The following is a 22,355-nucleotide window of genomic DNA, read 5'->3' as shown; positions in this document are numbered from 1 at the left end:
GGCTGAAATAAACAAGCACACATTTAAAAGTGAAACTTGGGAATACAGCAAAGCAAATACATAGGATTGACCAAACCAAAGCTTTGCAGGCAGTGGAGGTTCTGATACGAGCTGTACCCTGCAGTTCATGCATATCACTTGAAGAGTGAGATTATGACTCACAAGTGGGACTCTTGCCTCATCCCTCAAACCTCAGTTCTCACAAATATTCCAGATCAGTGGGAGTCTGCTTTGTCTGCCTTGGAGAGCCAAGTCATTTTGGGCTGGGAAGTAATAGGTATCTAAAATGAATGCTTGAGCAATGAGAGAAAAATAGATCCTCCAATGTCCTGGAACACAAACCTCCATCGAGGTCCAAGGATAGAATCAGAGTTGTTCTAAATGAATTTTCTTTCATTTTGTTTTATCACACTAAAAACTATCTTTTCGGATGATTTTTTCTGTCAAATGAATAACTTATTAAGGCAACTATACAGTAGCTTGAGGCATTTCTATAGATAATTAAGTTATATATCCTTACAATTGTTGTCATGTTATGATGTCTAGAATAATTTTTCTTTGATAAACGTTAGGAATAATGTATTCCACCCTATGACTGTAAATATCTCATTAAAGATTGCTCATTTAAGGCACAGATTGAGTTAGCTTAAGCATCAAAAACAAATTATACCATGATACCAGATTCTCCCTTGGAACCTAAGGATTTAACTGGACTCCAGAAAGAAACTGCAACAAGAGAGATTAACACTAAACTCATTTTATTTTACTGGGCTCATTTCTGTCCATCTACTTCATTCCATTGTCTCTGCAAATCAACTTCCAACATTTTTCTGGTCTATGGACTATATAATAGAAAATACAGCCCCCAACAATTCCAGGTTTTTCATAATATGAATAAATTTAGCCACCCAGAAAGAACCTGATTTCTCTTACAGTACCAGCTTGAAAATTCCCAGGCAGGGATTTGATTAACTCAGCTTGGGGAAGGTGTGTACCCACAGTGGGATTAACTGTGTCCAGGGTTTGGGGAACAGTAGCTGTTCCTGCTGCCTCCAATGGATGAATGGGGTAATGCAAGTTCTTAGAAAGACATTGTCATTACCGGGTATTAATGTATAGAAATGTACAGTCCACCCTTGGTCCCCCAGTAAACATGTATATAACATTCTTTTCATACACGCAACTCCAAAACGTACTGCTTAAAATTCCCCAACTTTCCCAGGTGAAACCCCAAACAGTAGTTTTCTGGCCTAAAATCATACTTGCCCTGCATTCTGTGATATAATGACCTAAGCAATATTTCTCTGTGACTAGGCTTTCTGAGGACTATCTATTCCTATTCCACTCAAGTTCAATAATATGTTTATATGGTTCCTTACAATATGTAATACGTTTAATAAACAATAATAGAGAAAAATCAATATAATTAAAATAAAACTTTTTTTTGTTAAAAAATGAAAAATGCTGTGGTATAATTTGGTTACTGGTTCAGAGAATATCCTGATTATTAAATTATAAGATGAACAAACATCTTGGGCCTCCATTTGTTAACTCCCTTTGAAAGTGAAGTAAAGTTTTTGGTTAATGCATTTATTGATTGGGAGGGTTTCCTGTAATAGGTGTTCTTCAGGAGCAACAGTTGAGCCTGGGATTTTGGAGTATTTCTCTATAGGAGGCTAAGCCAACTTTGTAGTGCGTTTCTTATCAGTGTCTGTATCAGTGTCTTGCCTTCCTGTGTTTTCTGGAGATACAACTTCTACAAAAGATTGGTCAGTTGTCTGTCAATTTCATTTGAGAAAATTCTATTTTTAAATAACCTATGAAAGAAATACTGAGCTGTATTCTTTGAATCCCTATCCTGACCTGGGTCTTGTTGAATGTGCTTTATGAAAGGGCCATTGTATGGGGTCATCAATGTGTCTACCCCTGCAGTATTGGTGCTTCAGAGGGGCCCCTTAAGTTTCCTGGGACCCCACAGATATTCTCATTCTGATTTGTAGAATGCAATTTATATGTTCTGATTTCAGAATAGAATGCAACTGAGGAAATGGCTGGTGCAATTCAGCAAGGTAAAAGATTATCTTACCCCCAGCTGGTTAAAGGCAGAAGCTATGAACTTGTGCTATTGTCTGTGGGCTCCTTTCAGGTGAGCCATCTTGAACTGAAGATTATTCCTTTCATAAAAAACTCATAATGAAGCCTGAATAAATCAGTCAACATACTAAAATATTTTGACATTTTGCCACCAAGTCTCCTAAAAATCTTGGGTACTAGATATAACAGAAGACAAATAACCAACTGTTCTGCTACCACAGGCATAATCCTCCTCCTGGTCCCAAATAAAGAATTCTTGCTGTCCTCACCCCACCTTCATTCAACTAGTGTGCAAATTCTGCATTCAAAATTTTTTCTAGGATAAACAAGTTGCATACATTCATACAATGGAATTTTACTCATCTATAAAAAGAAAGCAACTTAATGAGGCCTTGACTCAGTGGTACAAAAATATGGATGTCAAAAACATGCTGAATCAAAGATGTAAGACATGAAAACACATATGGTATAATTTTGTTTATATTAAACAAAATCAGAAAAAAAACTATTCTACAGTAATACAAGTCAGAAGGTGATTGCCTCTGCGTCAGGGATTGGAGGACTGTCTGGAAAGGGACACAAGTAAATATCCTGGAGTAATGAAAGTGTTCAACCTCTTGCTTTGGGTAGTTGTTACATAGATACTTAAAATTGTGAAAACATCAAATTGAACATTTAATATTTGTGCATTTTGTGTTTAAATTATATCTTAATTAAACATACAACTATTTTTTATCACTAAAGATTACAGAAATCTTACTCAAATTAGCTTCAGGAAAAAAAAGCAATAGATTATGGGGATTTGAGATTATCTCATGGAAGGCAAGAGGGATGCATATGGGCCTAAGCAGTGAACTAGAGCCAGGGATTTGAATGTGTTTGGGACTCTCGTTCTCCCACTAAAGCTAATATTAGCATATCTGCTTTGTTTTCCTTGCCTCTCTATATCTTCCTTTACTTCTCAGTTCCAAATGATGGAAAACAAAGATAAAAAACAAAGATGATGACAGTTCCTGAGTATGGTATACTATAGGATTATTTGATTCTTCACCAATTCAGCAAATATTTGTTGGTATTAATTGCTGATTACCACAGCATGCCAGGTATTCTTCCAGGTCTTGAGTCTATATCAGTGAACTAGTCAGGCAAATTAATTAGAAGGGCGTATTCTAATTTAGGGAAAAGAGATAAGTAAACAAATATACCAAAATATGATTTTAGGTAATAATTAGGATGTTAGAAAAGGGAGAATGCTACATTGGGAGGCCAAGGCGGGTGGACCGCCAGAGGTCAGGAGTTCAAGACCAGCCTCACCAACATAGTGAAACCCTGTATCTACTAAAAATACAAAAAATTAGCCAGGCTTGGTGGTGGGGGCCTGTAATCCCAGCTATTTGGGAGGCTGAGGTAGGAGAATCGCTTGAACCTGGGAGGCAGAAGTTGCAGTGAGCCAAGATAACGCCATTGCACCCCAGCCTGGGCAACAAGAGCAAAACTCCGTCTCAAATAAATAAATAAATAAAAGAAAAGGGAAAATTCAAATCAAAGGGACTTGAGGAGGGAGTACTTTAAATGAGGTCATGAAGGAAGGCTGAAACTTGGATGATGAGGAGGAGCCTGTCATAGGAAAATTAGAGGACATTTATTTTAATTTTTAGGAAGAGAAAATGTAAGGTCTTTGAGTCTGGAATGAGTTTGCCATATATAAAAAATAGGAATATTAGTGAGGCTGAATGAGGGGTAGAGTGATAAAAAGTAAAGTCAAAAAGGTAGGCAGAAGCTGTCCTGTAGTACAGTGCAGATATAGAGACAGAGTTGATCTTTATCTTAAGAATAATGGACAACCATTGTGTGATTTTAATCAGGGGAGAAATCAAATCTGATTTATATTTTTAAACCTAAGATATTAGACTCTTATCAGGTGGCTCTGATATTCCTTTCTTAACTTTAGCCTCTTAAAAAAAGTTCTTAATAGTAGATCCAAATTCTCCAGAGAAAAGATGTATTTGTCCCATCTGGGTCAGGTGTCCAATGCTTAATTCAATGGCTGTGGCCACTGAATGGATCATTTTACAGAAACATGGTAGCTCCTATCCAACTATACATTTGGAAGAAAGACGAGTTTTCAGAAAATGTGAAATAGATAGACAAACCTGAAAATGCTCACTTGAAATTCAATGCAAAAACTGGTTTTCTGTGTTTTTTTTACTGCACTGCCAAATAGAAGGTATGACACAAATTGGAGAGACTTCAAGGATCCACATGCTTTGGAAATAGGAGAAGTGGTTTCTGGCTTGGTTTGTAGTTTGTGCCTCTGTCTACATCATCTACTCCAGAAATGCTGATATTCACTTAATATTTTGAAGCAAGTCTTAGAGCAATTGGCAGATGTGCCATTTTCCTTCAGCACAAACTAGATGGAATTGCTGATATCTCCAAGTGCAGTTAGTTACAGTTACTAGCTTTCTTCCTTCACAGCTTACTAGTGGGTATGGGACTAGGTCTATATTGTTTACTCCTGCATCTACAGTGAGTGAATAAGTAAATCATTATGCTATCAGAAATGCCCTTATATTTTATGTCTGTTCTGGAAACTTTAAGAAAATTAGTATCTTCAGATTTTTAAGAAGACAAACGTACTATATTTGATTGGAAGAAAGATTGGGACAAAAAATTGGGACATTATGGTTAGGTAGAGCATTTGAAGTGTTTGGCAGAACACCTGGGTTTTTTTGTTGGCTGAAGATAGAAGCCATCATGGCTTATTGGCAGTTAATTATCTTTCCTGTTTCCTGCTGTATCCCTCATGCCTAATGAAGGTCCTGATATATAGTTGGTGCTTCATAAATATTTGCTAGTATTAAGTATTATAAATACATCAGAATGTATTGAGATCAAAGACTTTTGCCAATTACCTTGAAATAAGTCTTGTCTACTGCTGTGAAATCATCACCTTCATGAAAAACAGGGTTTCTTCAAAAAGTTTCTAAGAAATGGAAAGAGAATATAAGTTTCTTCTCCACTGTGTAGAAAAATCTTTTAGAAGATAAGTTGACTTTTGGAAGACAAGTTTCAAAGGCCTGGAATGAACCTGAGGAATAATCCCCTTTTCACTTTTATTGAGGATTAAAGAAAGCCCATTCTGAGCAGTTTGACAAGGAGGGGCTCACTACCAGTCTGAATTGGTGAATAATTTTAGCCATGCTAATCAGGCAGCTTTCTGTTTCAATGTTCTGCAGTAACCAACACGGTTTTACTGAAGGCCTGTAATCTCTTGGTGGAGCTGCTCCACTAAAAGAAGAAAATGGAGGCAGTGTGCTCTGTGAGCTATCTCACGGCAAAATAAATGCTTCTGTAAAGTGCATGTGCTGAAGCAACAACATAAACAGTGGCAAAATGTTCTGTACATGAGTCTTACACATTTCAGGGGAGGCCACCCACAGCTTTCAAAGGATTCTTAATGAGCCTTTGACTTCAGAATGTTAAGAACCACTGTTACCTCAACATTTAATTCACAGATGAAACCACACCGAGGTTAAAAAGCACTCTGATAGCTTCGGTTGATAGTGGTCATTTTGCTGTCATGTGAGAGGATTTAATGAGGTTAAAAGGTGAAGAAAAGTAGCCAGGCCAGTCAGGTCCCCTTCTTGAACAGCTGATTCAGACTACACCCCAACCATCTGTCTTAAACTCCCATACTCCAGGCCACTCTGTACCAGCCCTAATCGTCCTGGGGCCAGGTACCAGACAACCTGGACAGGTTCCAGGAACAGAGCTATTCCCTGACGCCTGAAAAGTTATTCTACAGCCAATCTATGGAAAGTCTGTGAAACCTAGCTAAGCCTGTCGCACTTCCCATCCATGAGTTGGCCGCTACAGCTCCAGCTTGCTGTTATCTTGTCCCCAGCACAACTCCCCGTGCTCTCTTTGGGAGCAGAAAGTTAAATAGAGTTCTGCCTTTCACTTATCCAAATGTCACTGCATGTGTCCCACCATCAAAAGAATCTTTAAATCTTATAGCGCATCTTTGTGGTAATTCCATGAAATAAACTGAATGATTGCAGATGAGGAAACTGAACCTCAAAGGGGTTAGTAAAGTGGCCGAAATTTAACAATCTGTTAATTGTAGAGCTGGTATTACAACCCACATCTATTAAATATGCACTGAGTACCAGTTTTAAGTTTATAAATTTAAGGAACTTTTAAATAGTATATATAATCCAATGACTGTCCTCAGTCTTTAAACACAAATGAGACACAGAGAAACATTACATAATATTTGGTTAAGATAAGTGACTGGGCCAGTCGTGTTGGCTCATGCCTGTAATCTCAGTACTTTGGGAGGCTGAGGTGGGTGGATCAGCTGAGGTCAGGAATTCAAGACCACCCTGGCCAACATGGCAAAACCCCATCTCTACTAAAAATACAAAAATTTGCTGGGCGTGGTGGCGGCACCTGTAATTCCAGCTACTCGGGAGGCTGAGGTGGGAGAATTGCTTGAACTTGGGAGGCAGAGGTTTCAGTGAGCTGAGATCGCACCACTGCACTCTAGCCTGGGTTACAGAGTGACACTCTGTCTAAAAAAAAAAAAAAAGATAAGTGACTGAAAAATATATAAATATTAATGATCATCACAGAAGTAATGACTGCTCACTAACAATGAAATAAGCTTCATTCATCCCTCCAGTATTTATTATTAGTAAATAATTTTTCATGCAATTTTCTATTTATGGAGTCAAAAACAGAGAAATAAAAAATATGACAAAGGTTTAGCTTCAAGAATATACACTCTAGCCATGTAGAAATATGCTGGAGACAACACTTACAAACTTGTAACCTATTGTTTAACTTTTAGAAAATTTTCAAGCTGGTTGTTAAACATTTGGAAACTTAGAATTGGTCCTGGTGAAAATCCTTGCACCACAGAAATTATCAATATTATGGACTAGGGCTTTCTTTTTTAACCAGAGAGAAATATCAGCATATCACTGCTGCCATGTACATATTGGCAGAAAAAATATTAATACCTAAGAATTAGAAATTGCTTTAACAAAATAATATAAATAAAATATTTAATAAATTAAAGTACATTTATATAACAAAAATATTTTAACCTTAATATCATACTATAGGGAATATCAATATGGGGTAATGTATGATATATATATACACACACACATATATGTAGCATATATATATATAGAGAGAGAGAGAGCTAATTTTAAGCTGCAGTTTGCAAAGTAGAAGTTCAATGTAGTCTCTTTTTGTGAAATAATAATAATAAAGATGCAAGGAAAAAAGACTGGGAGGATATATATGTAAATCTTAAAACTGGTTATATTTGGCTGATGGAATTATGGGTGAGTTTTGTTGTCTCTCTAGATTTTCTAGACTTTCTGCATTTGACATAAATTACTTTTGCAAAACTTCTTTCTGAACTTCTTTCTAAATGTAGGGTCTTGACGTGAACTTGATTGTTTTTGTCCTGTCAGTGATCTTGGATTGCCTTGCAGCTGTCAAACACATTTAGAGATGACAGATGAAGAGAAATGGGTTGTCATGTAGCCGTAGAACTCATAATAGACTGGAAACCAGAAGGCCTGGGTCTGAGTCCCAACATTGTTCATTGTTAGTTGGGTAACATTAGGCAAGACTTGAACTTCCCCGTAAAACCAGGAGGGTCATACTTCCCCTTATTACCCCTGCAGGCTCATTGTGAGGACAAAGTAACCTAATGGATGAGAAACATTATAAATACAAAAAAAAAAAAAAAAAGGCATTGTTATGAGGCATTTTAAAGAGTTCCTTATGTGATTATAGACTGATTCATCTCTTAGGTATCTGTTTTCCAATTTGAAAACATTACCTCCTCTGTCCTATCATCTTAATTTCTCATCACTTATTTACTCTTTTTCAGCTTTCTGTTTTTCTCATGCATGAGAAAAATGCATTTCAGCTGAAAACAGTATTATGAAGGAGAAGTACTTCAAAATAAAACACTTTACTCAACCCAAAAGACTCACTATAAGGTGCATTAATTTATTGCTGTGATTACAATTCACATTTTAATTTGTAATTTCTCACTTAATGTCTAAGTTTCTTGCGATAGACTGTAAGCTTTCTGATATCAGGCAGCGAGTTTCCCCACAGCCTGTGTCACCTCATGCAGTGACACATTGTAGCCATTCAATAAATACCTCTTAATTGAAGGAAGGAATGCATACTCGACAGCTCAGAAAGGATTCATAGATATATAGAAATGAATAAATGTATAATGTCCCTCACAATATTGAGCACATAACTGCTGTTTCCTTTCAAAGAGGGAAGGGATAAGGTTTGACCTGGAACAGGAGGGATTAATGGACATAGTACATGCCTGATTAACTTGGCAAATGTTTATTTATTGCAGTTCTCAAACAGTAGCTGCCACTTCCAGCTGGGAGAGAAATGAGAGCTCTGTTCATGGTGATCCAGTATCTCCAGAATCCATCACCACTGCTGACCTCCCACTCCATGTCTCCAAGTGCTCTGCTATACCTGCCACCAGCAGCTGCCACCTCCAGACTTTGGAACGTTATAATAAAACCTCTGTTCTACAATCTGCCTTCTGCTTCGACATCCTCACTCCCCACAAACAATTCTAATAAACAGCAATTAATCTGAAAGTGTTTTTGCAATTTTAATGTATGAGATATGGTTTCTCTCAAAAGCTACACTGCTCTTGTGTCCTTACAAGGTATTTTCTTAGCAAGAATAATCTGTTTACATGGGTGTTAATGACTAAATCCCTTTCTTGTACAGTTATGCCCATCTGTCACACAAGAAGAATAGTACCCTTTAGAGAGCGCTGAAATGTAGGGAAATGTAGGGAAAATGAGCAGCTATTCAAAAAGGTAAAATGCTGCCACAGAGCCTGATAAGAGCAATTAATTAAACATTAAGTGTAGAATAGGGAATATATGGCATGGGATAAATTATAGTCACAATTCATGTTTCTTTTGTCTCCAGAAGTTCACACACAAAAACCCATGCCTTTACAAAACAATAAATTCAGCACTGTCAATGATGCTTGTTTCCTCGTGAATGTTGCAGAGGTCTCTCCAAGTGACTCAGTTGCATGGAAAAAGTTGTGTCACAAAGAACCAAGGTGAGCTGAAGCAGGAAGTGGGAGAAATGAGGTGCAAGGGTGTAGAGGAATAGGATTTGGACAATTGAGAGTGAAGAAAGGAGGTTATACATTTAAAGCAACCTTGTCTTGCTTCTCTAAGGCACCTCAAAGTTTATCAGCAAAAACTATCTCTCCGCCTTCTCTTTCACATAGCAATTATAGCAATTTCTTAATCTCAGGAGGATGCTACTATCTTCTGAGGCAATAAAACCTGTTCTAGAATTATGTTACTAGCTTGCAAAATGCTTTTGCTAAGGCTTCCTAACAATGCCATCTAAAGAAGTTCCCTTTTTAGAGATGATATCATATCCCACATATTTGAAATATTTAAGGAGAGCAGAGATTTAAAGTACAATTTATTTCTGGTGAAGACAAAATGGAAAGTGTGTTACATACTGATTGAAAGGCAGCCACGAAAATAGGCTTATTTCAGTACTTTCTATTGTTATTAGAATCCATAAAGCTCTGAAAAAAAGATGTTTGATCTTAAATCTGAGTGCAATAGAACCAATCTGATGGTTTTCTCTAAGCAAGAGGTGAGGAGATGGCATAGAAACCTGTTTTGTGTGATGGCGGTGAGATAGATCATACCATTTTAATTGGTATCAAGATTGAAATGGTTGCACAAAATTATCCCTCTGGGATTGTTTTACTGCTGAGGTATTATAGATTTACACTCAGCTTGGTAAAACTTCTTAGAAAAGGTAATTTCTATCCTGAATACAAAGTCTAAACAGAGTTAGGAGAAAAAGAATACACGCAAACTTACAATTGTCAGTTTAAAAACCACATCTACAATTACAGAGTATAAAGTGGCCCTGGCTAATCAGATACAAATTCAGTAAATCTCTCATGCATGAATCCCATCTCAATTAACTACTAAAATGCAAGAGTATATTTAAAAACACACACACAGAGAAAAGAGATCTTAAAGGAATTGCATTCTCTCAGACAGTTTGATGAGTCTCTGAAGGTAAACCAGGTCTGTTGCTATGCAGAAGATCAGCAGAATCTAGGGAAGGAATGTGAAAGATCCGTGACATTGTAATTCAGTATTACAGGTTTTGCCAACCACATTTCATTCTCACCCACTAAATTAGGAATGTAAGGCACTGCCAGCAAGCAACAAGACAATGCAAAAGGAGATAAAAGCCCAAGCAATGTTACTTGTTCACTAATCACCCAAAAAAGAAACCTGTCACTGCACAGCTCGATACAAACATTGGAATGAGATACTTTGCAAAAGAGCCCTAAAATGAGTTAGGACACAAAACATTTTTATGAAGCACTATTTCACATAGAAACTGCAGAGATGTTTTCTTTAATCATGTACAGAACAGCTACAGCAGTCCAATCTGCATAGAAGTGTTCTTTCTACACAGAGAAACAGTTAATCACCAATTCTTTATCTCATTTCACCCCCACAGTAGCCTTCCGAGGTATGAATTATTGCCCTCAACTAAAAGACGAGAACATGAAGTCTCCAGCAGTTAAATGACTTACACGCAGTCCTCAGTCAGTTTGGTGGGGAGGTCGATCCCAAGTCCTCTTGAGGTCCAGGGTCCCTGTAACAGGTGCTCCAAAGCAGTGCTTCTCAGACTCTCTATGGTGAAGGACTTCTTAAAATTACAATTTGTCACTTTTGTAATGATGCTTAAAAAAGAAAGATTTACTCGCAAAATAAAATTTTAAAAAACAAGAAGAGATACTGACTCAGATATTTCAAGAATATGTTCAAAACATATAAAATTACACTTTGAAATTGCTATAAAAATAAATGCTTACCTTCAATTACCACCACAGACTGGTAACAAATGATTCCTGGGCAAACATCAGTCTATATTCCACACTTTCAGCAACTTTGTGTTGATCTACTGGTTCAATGAATATGTATTTGATGGTGCCCAAACCACACACACACACAAATGAAAAACTCTTCCTGGCTTCGAAATAAGCAGAATGACTAGCTGAGCCACTCTCGGTCACCCAGTCTTTCCCTGGACTCCTCCAAAGAACATTTTCAGAAAACATCAACACTTGGCCCCTACATTTTTGGTGTAGAAGAATGATCTAAGTCTACTCTTGCTCTCCAGACAACTGTTCTGCCTATGTGTGGATTCCGTTCTTGCACTGGGGTGAAATGAAGCTTGACAAGGAGTGGGGAACAGAGGGCAGATGGGTTTGCATTGTTCTCCTTGGATCTTTCTCACCTTTATTCTTACCTAGGATGGCTCAAATCTCTGTCTAGGGCTGCACGGCAGATCCTGTGTTACAGCTGTGTTTGCACTGCAAACAATGGCTTTTACCCAGCTTATTCGTTAGAGATCAATAAAAGCAGTGGTTTTTCTGAAGCTGTTTTTACTTACACTTTACATAAAATTATAAAAATTATCTGTATCAAAATTTTATATCCTCACTTTTAGTTAGGCTGGCTTGAGAGAACTGAGGGAGATGGGCTACAAGCGGTGGCTCACGCCTGTAATCCCAGCACTTTGGGAGGCCGAGGCGGGTGGATCAGCTGAGGTTGGGAGTTCGAGACCAGCCTGAACAACATGGAGAAACCCCGTCTCTACTAAAATTAAAAAAAAAAAAAAAATTAGCCGGGTGTGGTGGTGCATGCATGTAATTCCAGCTACTCGGGAGGCTGAGGTAGGAGAATGGCTTGAACCTGGGATGTGGAGGTTGCAGTGAGCCGAGATCACGCCATTGCACTCCATCCTGGGCAACAAGAGCAAAACTCCATCTCAAAAAAAAAAAAAAGAGAGAGAACTAAGAGAGATGACTAGGAGTGGGGTCTCTAAGTAAAAACATATGTTCCTTCAACTTTCTTCCTTTCCTTGCTACCATCCTGTTTACTGTTCCTCGTCAAAGTCATATTTTTTTGAAAGAAATACTTATACTGTGGAAGCACCATTACTATGATTCTTATTCCTACTATGGTTTTCTGTCATACTTGAGATAGGCTGTTTTAATTACATGGTTTTACATAGGAAAGAAGAAATATTAAGGTTTAAAGTCTGTAATGATCAATGGCTCATAATTCATTAAATCTTTTCATACAAGGAAAATAACAACAAAAAAAGAAATACTTATACTGCCTATCACCTTTCATTACTCCCAAACTTACTAGATTTTCTGTTTTTTTTTTTTTAAATAAAAATCTTCATATTTCTGAAATGGCTATGGCTTAAATTGCCAATTACCTTCTTACGATAAATACAGTGGCTACATCTTAGACATTCTCTTATTTAATATATCTGAAGTAGTTAACATTGTTGACCAGCATCACTTTAAAAAAAAAATGTATGGAATAGAAAGAACTTGAATGAAAGCAAAAACCTTGACCCACCTCCCATAAACCATTTCTCTCTTTAGTTCTTCTTATAGTTACCACCAAATCTAATTTACAAACACTTTTGAATTGTTTATAAATGTAAGACAATGCTCTTGAGTACTTTACAAATGTTAATTTATTTAGTGGCCTCAGTAACCTAATGACCTTATAAAGTAGGTACTATTATTAGAGTCATCTGGGGTTGAAGAAGTTGAGGCTGAAGGATAATCATTTTTTTCTATGGAAACTTTTTTTTTTCCTAGCTCCAATCTAGACCGATTATCTAGACCTGCCAAGCAGCTTCCATCTCAGAGTTCTCTACCCTGCTTTCCCATGTTGAATCTACTCTATACAGAATCTCGTGTTATCCTCTTTCTTGATTTTTTAAATCTCCTTTAACTCTGTTTTTTATATGATAGTGGTTTTATAGAAATAAAGTTGATAATACATAATGTTTCATCTAATTTCAGATAATTAGTTTATATTCACATTGAGAATAAGGTGACATTTGTTCTAACACAAAAAGTTTATTTTTTAACTTTTATTTTTAAATTCAGGGATACATGTGCAGATTTCTTACATAGGTAAACTGTGTCAAGGGGATTGGTGTAAAGCTTATTTAGTCCCCAGGTATCAAACCTAATGCCCACTAGTTAGTTATTTTTCCTGATCTTCTCAAGAAAGGGTGCATAGTATTATGGTCTGAATGTGCCTTCCCTAAAATTCATATATTAAAATCCTAACCGACAAGATGATGGTATGAAAAGCTGGGGCTTTTAGCAGGTGATTACATCATGATAGCACAGCCCTCATGAATGGGATGACTGCCTTTATAAAAGAGACTGCAGAGAGCTTGCTCTCCCCTTCTACCGTGTGAGCACATGGCAAGAAGGTGCCATCTATGAACCAGGAAAGGGTCCTCACCAGATACAAAACCTTCTAAGACCTTCATCTTGGACTTTCCAGCTTCCAGAGCTGTAAGAAATAAATTTCTGTTGTTTATAAACCACCCATTTTATGCTATTTTATTATAGAAGCCCAAATGGACTAAGACACATGGGAAATAAAAGTTTTATGACTCCTTGCATATCTAAAAATACCTGCACTCTGCTCATGTACTTAAGTGATAATTTGGATAGAAATAGAATTCTGCATTGAAAAAAAGATTTACCTTGGAAAGTTAAAAGTATTGTTTTACTGCGTTCCAATAGCCATTGTTACTGGTGAAATAAGTCTACTACTAATCAATTGTAATTATGTAGTATATGGAATGTGATATGCTGATATGCTTTTTCTACTTTAGAATCTTTTTAACCCCTTGATGTTTTGAAATTTTGTATGTAAGCTCTAGTTGTAGGTGTGTGGTAGACAGAATTCCAAGATGTTTCCCAGGATTTTCCATTCTCCAGTCTACCACATGTTATACACAATCCCAGGGTCTGTGAATGTCATAGGTTTTACTCCTAGGACTAGGTTATGGTTATGGCACAGCTGACCTTAAAATAGGAAGATTATCAGTGAGTCTGAACTAGTTGCAAAAGCCCTTTAAAAAAAACCAGTGTTTTTGGCTGGCTGCAGAAAAAGAAGTCAGACATTGGAAGCACAAAAATGATTTAACATGTCATTCCTGGCTTGAAGATGGACAGAGTCACATGGTAAGAAATGTAAGTGGCCCCTCAATGCTGAGATGAATCTCACTGGTGTAATTACTGGCAAAGTAAAAGAGATTATTTTGAGCAGAGAGCTTTTCTTGAAAGGAACTCTCAAATATGCTTTTCTTACTAGTCCTGGGAAAGAAGGGGCAAATGAGAATTTGACTTTTCGAGTACCTCTTTTTAGTGAACAAAAACAGAAAAAAATTAGGTTGAGTAGAAGGCTCAGATATCACCAAAAATCTCTAAATTATTAATCTAAGAATCTTGGACATGACCCTGGAATAAAAGAAGAGAAACATTTTTGTACCCTGATAGGTTTTGCATGTGTTTCAGCACCCTAGTACCCACTAGTTATTTTTCCTGATCCTCTCAAGAAAGGGTGCATGGTATTATGGTCCGAATGTGCCTCCCCTAAAAGTCATATGTTGAAATCCTGTAAAAGATAAATCCCAATTCGTCTAAAGAAGAAGTCACCAAACTATGGCCCATAGGCTGAATCTGTACTCCCAACTTTTGGAATAAAATGTAGTTGGAACACAGCCATGCTCATTTATTTATGCACCATGGTATGTGGCTACTTTTGCACTACAACAGCAAAAGTGAGTCATTGTGACTGAGACAGTATGGCCAATAAAGCCTAACATTTACTACCTGGCTCCTTAAAGGGAAAGATTGCCTACCCATGGTCTAAGGCAAAAAGGGTAATCCCATTCCCCCTGTCAATAACTGGTTTAGGAAAGTGCATATTGATAGAGACAGGAGGCAGAGAAACTCTAGGCAGACAGAGGAAGGTCCCTGATGAAGCCCCACCTTCAAGCCGAAAAGCCTGAAACCCATGGTTCAAAGTGAGAACTTCTATCCCTATTTGCCCACTCTCTCCCAATTGGTTCTTTCTAAATAATGTCTTTTTACCAATTCAATATTGCCTTTTCCAAAACTGCCTATGGTCTACCCCAACCCCAGCCTGTGCCTATAAAGACCCCAGACTCAGCTGGTAGAAGGGAGAAGTGGCTGGACACTGAGGAGAGGCGACTTGACTTCAGAGACAATGGCTGGACAGCAGAGAGAGGCAGAGGCGCGACTTGACTTCAAGGGAAAGTGACCTGCCTTTCCCAGCCTCTTTCCAGCTTCTCTCTCAGCCGACAGCCACTTTTATCGCTCAATATTTCTCTGCATCCACTATCTTTCAATTCGTCCACGTGACCTCATTCTTCTGGGACATTGAACAAGAATTCAGGACCCACCAAGTGCAGGTACACAAAAATGCTGTCACACTGGCCCTTTGCCCTCACTGGTAGAGGACAGCCACCCCACGTGATGAGGCAAAGGGCCCACTGAGCTGATAACACACTGCTGTCTGCAGATGGCAGAGCTAAGAGAGCACTGTAACATGCCTTCTGGGGCCTTGAGGTCAGGCACCCCCACCTGGAGGCTGCCGCAGGGCCTGCACGGAGTTTGCTTCTATGGGTGCCAAAGCAGCCGGCTGGTTCCTACACTAGCTCGCTTACATACTCCCTCCCACGAGGGATTGAGCATTGTGGGCTAAGTAAACAGGGCACCCCTGTCACAGTCCCATGAAGGGGTCAAGAAAATACCCTTCATCAGTAGGATCCATAATTGCCTGTGACATATGAAAGGAAGATAGCTGTGGAGCTTTGGAGAAAGGTTTCCACACTTTTAAGGAAACATGCTATTTTTCTTCTGCTGTGTGTTGGGTCTGGAGGTGAGAATGACAGAAAGGAAGTGTGGAAAGGGCCTGCTTCCTAGACAATGTGTTTGAGCCATTAAATTAATCCAATGTAGGAGCTGCTTTTCCTCAGAACTTCTAATGTTGTGAGATAATAAATGCCCATTGTTATTTAAATCATTTTGAGATGAGTTTTTCTTGTATACTGCTGAAAGTTTCCTACTTGTAACACAACCCTGCTTCTAACACAAAGCTCTTCAGGAGAAGAGGTAATAAAAACTAGGCCTCTGTTTTCATTTTCTGCCACACTGTCTTGAGGACTGTGCTGCCCTGGTTACAGCTCAACCTCTTAAGGAAAGAGGCCAATTCTGTGAATCAAATGTTCCTTTGAACTGAAAAATCATGTTTATTCCAACTTCTGTTTGGGGCCTTCTGTCTGCTGGAGGCTTCTAGAACATTTGTGTCATGGAGGAAAATTCTCATTTTAGAAGTAAAAAATTTGTCTGTCTGGATTTTTTTTAAAGGTGCATCTAAGTTGCTTTCTTTACTTGAAGATTTTTTAAAGACAGTATTTAAATGTGAATATCAAATTTATTAGATTTTCAAACTTCCATAAATTTTTAACACAGTTAGATTTCAATTCATATATATATATGTATCTTCACAGGTTTTAAATATTTTACTTTTTTCTCCAGGTGATGGTATGAAATCATGATAGTTTCTAGAAGCATAAAGTGATTATTTCATTTTGTCTTACTAATAAATACTTTCTGAGTAAGGCATTTTATGTGATATCCCAAAGTAGTACCTTAAATTGAATTTAGTAAATCCAGTAACTTAAACTCCTTTGATTCATCACCTAATCTACATAAATCAAGGTTCCTCTGAGAACTAATTGAAGCTATTTTCCCATTTGTAGTTGAAACAAGTATTTTTGCAATGCAGCCCCATTTCATAATAAAATTCTCACTGGCAAATTCTGTTCTAGTATGTAATTGTGATAGTCCTAAAGGCACTTTTAATTCTGTTAGAGGCAAATTGTTCATGCTACTAGGTGCAAACCTATAAAATAAAGGGGAAATTCCCAATATACACAGAAAAAGTTGGATCTCATTATTTATATCTCTGTATTTTGTCTGTTTAATCTTTTATAAAGTTTCTTTTTGCTTCAAGGGAAAAAACAGTGACACACTTTTAAGAGAGGATTTTGAAGCACATAGTAAATGCAAGTTAATGAGCATTTTTAGAAATATGCTTACTTGAAAATATTCTTTTTTGCATCATTTCACTTAATACTAATTTTATCTATTCCTCCGTCTGATTTTGGCACTAAAAAGTAAGTTACAATAATACAATATTATAACCTCTCCCTGAGATTAAATACATAAGTTCATTTAAACTTGATAATAAGACATTACATTATATCACTATTATCTTGCAGGAAAAGACATTATATCACTGTTATCTTGCAGGAAAAGACATTGTAGAGAAAGTTGACCAAGGTAACCCACTTTGTAAGAGGTAGAATTATCCTACAAAGTCTGGTCTGGTTGATCAGAGAGCTACCCTGCAATATTCACAAATCATTCAAGTTAAACAAACAAACAAAATCATTGATAAAAATGTGTTGTCAGGAAGAATTGTTGTAATAAGCAATAATTTTGTCATAAATATGTCTATAAAATGTGTAGATAAGTCAGTCTCAAGAGAGACTGTAGTTACTGGTTGACAGAGTTCCCACCCAATCCTCTTGTTTTTTAATTAAAAATAAGAATAACAGTGAAACAATGGCATATATTTATTTAGACCATCATAATAAACTCAGCTCTTTGACCTCCATAAACTCAGCTTCTCCAAAACGGATTCCTAGATATTCCCCATCAAGACAGTCTGTGCTCTCCATCTCATGGAAACGAGTACGGCGACAAATCCAGAAACATAAGCTATTAGTGTGATGGGAAAAAAACTCTCTCTTTTCTTCCCCTTAATACTCCCAGTAAGAATGGCTTTAATTGGTTCATTAAATCTCCATTAATCTAAACTATTTCTTTTTTTCTTCTCTTTTTTTTTTTTTGAGACAGAGTCTCGCTCTGTCACCAGTTGGAGTGCGGTGGTCAGATCTCAGCTCACTGCAATCTCTGCCTCCCAGGTTCAAGCGATTCTCCTGCCTCAGCCTCCCAAGTAGCTGGGACTACAGGTGCGCACCATCACGCCAAGCTAATTTTTGTATATTTAGTAGAGACAGGGTTTCATCATGTTGACCAGGATGGTCTCGATCTCTTGACCTCATGATTCACTCACCTCGGCCTCCCAAACTGCTGGGATTACAGGCATGGGTCACCGTGCCCAGCCTAAACTATTTCTTATCTCTATGGTATACAAACCATTCTCCCCAAATGGAGAGTACCCTTCTACTCCTGAGCCCACATATACTTTTATACTTTTTATGCTTTTTTCCTTCCTAATCTAAACTTCACAGTACAGCCAAGGGATTATTTTAACATATAAGCTGGACTTTCTCACTGTCCAGCGTGAAACTACTTGATGCTTTGCATTACTCTTACGATCAAGACAAAAATCCCCAGCAAGACCAATGAGGCCTGCATCGCTTGATTTATGCCTTCGTTCAGCCTTGCCTCAAGTCACTTTCTCTTACTCTAGGTTCTCCAGTTGCAATGACCTTCTTCAGGTTCCTCAAAAATTATGAAGCTCTTTCCTGCATTTATAGATGCATATTTCAGCACACTTGTAGATGTTCTACCTTTGCCTGTAATTTTTTATGAACTTTTCCTACCCCAGCCCCATGGTCTAATTTCTACTCACCTTTCAGGCTTCACATCAATATCACTATGAAGACTCATTTTCTGACCCAATTACACTAGAGCTGGTCTCATTGCTATATCCTCACTTAACACTGTACATTTTTATACCATGTATGATAACTTAAATCATTATTTCATTCATATGTGTTGTACCTACTGGTTTGTAAGTTGTATTAAGATAAATATCTATTCTTTTTAAAGTGATTTTCCCAATTCAAAACAGGTAATCTATATGTGTTGGATAAATGGATAGATCGATAGATAGATGAATAGATGGACGGATGGATGGATCCATGAATAAAAGAGAAAAATTAGGCCAGGCATGGTGGCTCAAGCCTGTAATCCCAGCCCTTTGGGAGGAGAGGTGGGCAGATCACGAGCTCAGGAGTTCAAGACCAATGTGGCCAACACGGTGAAACCCTGTCTCTACTAAAAATACAAAAATTAGCCAGGCACCTGTAATCCCAGCTACTCGGGAGGCTGAGACAGGAGAATCGTTTGAGCCCGGGAGGTGGAGGTTGCAGTGAGCCAAGATCATGCCATCGCACTCCAGCCTGGGGGATAAGAGCAAGACTTCATTTCAAAAAAAAAAAGAAAAATTAATAGAATGACCAAGTCAGACTCATCCCCAGGAAGAGAAACAGACCACATATAAAGGAAATCAGGCTATAGGGAAATATAGAATTATTCAAAAAATTAAAAACATGACCCATTTTACAGTTCTCCTCATGCTATAAATACACATTGCCTCCTCACACCTCTGTCATATACAAAGATCAAGCCAAGTTGAACCACTTAGGGCTAGGCACATTAAAAAAAACCCTTTTTTAAAGGTAGGAATTACACAAGTTAAACTAACTCCAGTATATAATAAGAATAAATCAGATATAAGATATTAAGTAAAGTTACTATACCTGCTATATTTTTTATCATTCAGTTTAATTTCACTGGAGTTTAAAGATGACACGATTCTTAATCTTGCAATGTGAATGTGGCATATGTAATTTATATAGACATGCTTTACTTACCACTCATTCATTCTTTCATCTTTCCTGGAAAATAAAATAATGAGAGCATTATTTGGTTACTTCTTCCTTGCTAAAACTTTCATGATTTTCTCTTTCTCTCTCTCTCTCACACACACACACACACACAGGGAGAGAGAGAGAGAGAGAGAGAGAGAGAGAGAGAGAGAGAGAGAGAGAGAGAGAGAGTCAGCTTTCCTGAGCAATGATTCAGAAAAAAAGGATGTTTCTGATGAACAAGTTTAAGAATAGCATTTTAATTCTTCAGCCATTTTTTGTTGGTGTTACACATACATAAAAGTGTGCAAATCATAAGTACACAGTTCAGTGAAATTTCACTATGTGAATATCTCTGTAATCAGTACCTTCTATTTAGTGCTATTCAATATAGCCAGATGTGACTATTTAAATTTAAATTAATTGAAATTAAATACAGTTAAAAATTCCACGTTTTATTTTCAGACGAGATGAAGTAACAGGCACCAGATTTATTATTTTAATTGGAACAATCAAAAACTATAAAAATGTATGAAATAAACGGTTTTAATGATATTGAACCTCAGGCAACAAAAGAGAAAAACCAATAAGGTGAGCTGTACTATTGCCTTAGCTTACTGCTTGGAGGAGATGTTTAGGAAGCAACAAGCAAAGTGAGAGGAAACTCAAGCAGAGCCTGTCTCCTTGAGTTGATGAGATGGACGTGAGTTTTCTCAGAATTCAAGGCTGAGTAGAGTTCACAGGGCAAAATATCAGAGAAGAGAGATCTGCGCAGAGAAAGAACCCTGAAAATTTACAGAGGGTCTTTCTCAGAGTATTCTGTTGAGTATTTATCCATACTTATGCGTGAGAAAATTACCTAAGGCCAGAGAAAGAACCACTTGAAAGAATTAGAGGGAAACATGCTCAACACTCTCCTAGGAATAGTGCTGGCCTTTAACAGCTAGACTAGAAACATTATATCTGATAGGGAATGGGTTAGAGTAGTAAGAAATGTACTGATTCAATATTGGGAAAAAATTGTCTGTACTTAAAAGAGAATGTCACCAAATGATAATGCAAGCAAAAATGTAAAAGCAGTCCTTCAAGGAGAAGAAAAATGATTTCAGATAGACACTCGAACCTCCACAGAGGAATAAAGAATGTCGTAAGTAATAACTACATAGGTTAATATAATGTATTTTATTCTTATTATTTAAACCTATATAAAAGATAGTCAACTGTTTAAAAAAATAGTAACAGTGTAATGTGGGGTTATACCATATGTAGCAGCAAAATGAATGAATAACACAAGGTCAGGAAGCAGAGAAATGGAAGTTTGTATTGTATGCTACACATGAAGTAAAGACTCTTACTTGAAGGGAGACTGGTAAGTCAAAAATACATATTATAAACTCCAAAGCAACCACTGAAGTAACATAACAAAGTGTTATAACTAATAATCCAACAACAAAGATAAAATGGGATCATAAAAAAGAAAAAGAAGAAAAATAACATAAACAAATGTGACAACGAGAAAATAAAGAGAAAGATGGCAGGTTTAAACACAACCATATACATATTCACCTTAAATGATAATGGTCTAAATACCTAAAAAGTAGAATTTTTAACATTGAATAAGAAAGGAAGGCCCTACAACATGCCACTTACAAGGAACTCACCTTAAGTATAAAGATACATATAGGTTAAAATAAAATGATGTTTAAAATGAAACTCACCTTAAGTATAAAGATACAAATAGGTTAAAAGTAAAATGATGTTAAAATATACTATTGACAGTAAACAGAAGATAGCTAGAATGGGTTTATTAATATCAAAAAAAGTAAATTTCAGACAAGTAAATTACCAGGGGAAGAAAGGTAATTTCCTAATAATAAACTGGTTCATTCATCAAGAGGGCATAACAGTTCTCAATGTTTTGCACCATATAAATCAGTTCAAAAATATATGAAGCAAAACCAACAGAAATGCAAAGAGATATAAACAAACACAAAAGTATATTTGGAGATTTCAACACTCTTTCCCAGTTATTGGTAGAACAAGTAACAAAATATAGAAGACCTGAACAATACAAATAATCACCTTGATCTAATAGACAAATATAAAACATTCCACCCCAAAACATGAGAACATACATTCTTTTTAAGTGCCCACACTGCATTTTCAAGTGAGACCATATTCTGACCCAGAAAACTAGTCTCAAATAGAAAACCTGAACAGACCAATATCAAGTAATGAGGTTAAATCAATAATAAAAAGTCTCCCCAAAAAGAAAAGCCCAGAATTAGATGGCTGTACTGAAAAATTCCACCAGATTTACAAAGAAGATCTCACATCAATTCTCCTCAACCTATTCCAAAAAATTGAAGAGGATGGAATTTTCCCTAACTCATCCTATGAGGCAAGCATTACCATGATACCAAAACCAGGCAAGATGAAACAAATAAACAAGCAAAAACTGCAGAACAATATCCCTGCTAAACACAGACGCAAACATCCTCAACAAAATAGTAGAAAACTGGGTCCAACAACACATCCAAAGGATAACACACCATAATCAAGGGAGATATATC

General features: G+C 37.1%; 2 long non-coding RNA genes across 2 annotated transcripts in view; one reads left to right on the top strand and one right to left on the bottom strand.

The window, feature by feature from the left end:
* Nucleotides 1-8,877, top strand: part of LOC134728475 (uncharacterized) — a 307,624-nt gene extending 298,747 nt beyond the window's left edge. Inside the window, exon 3 of the long non-coding RNA XR_010108904.1 lies at nt 8,504-8,877. This is a non-coding gene — a long non-coding RNA (uncharacterized LOC134728475). The remainder of the gene's footprint in view (nt 1-8,503) is intronic.
* A 724-nt stretch (nt 8,878-9,601) lies between these two features.
* On the bottom strand, nt 9,602-19,702 carry LOC117975405 (uncharacterized). Its single transcript, XR_004665646.3, has 3 exons — nt 11,048-19,702; nt 10,766-10,865; nt 9,602-10,274 (listed from the first exon to the last, which is right to left on the bottom strand). It is a non-coding gene; the product is annotated as an uncharacterized LOC117975405 (long non-coding RNA).
* Between the last annotated feature and the right edge of the window lie 2,653 nt (nt 19,703-22,355).

Source organism: Pan paniscus, chromosome 10 (assembly GCF_029289425.2).
Source record: "Pan paniscus chromosome 10, NHGRI_mPanPan1-v2.0_pri, whole genome shotgun sequence".
Classification (NCBI taxonomy): Eukaryota; Metazoa; Chordata; class Mammalia; order Primates; family Hominidae; genus Pan; species Pan paniscus.
This window is presented reverse-complemented; position numbering and strand designations above follow the sequence as displayed.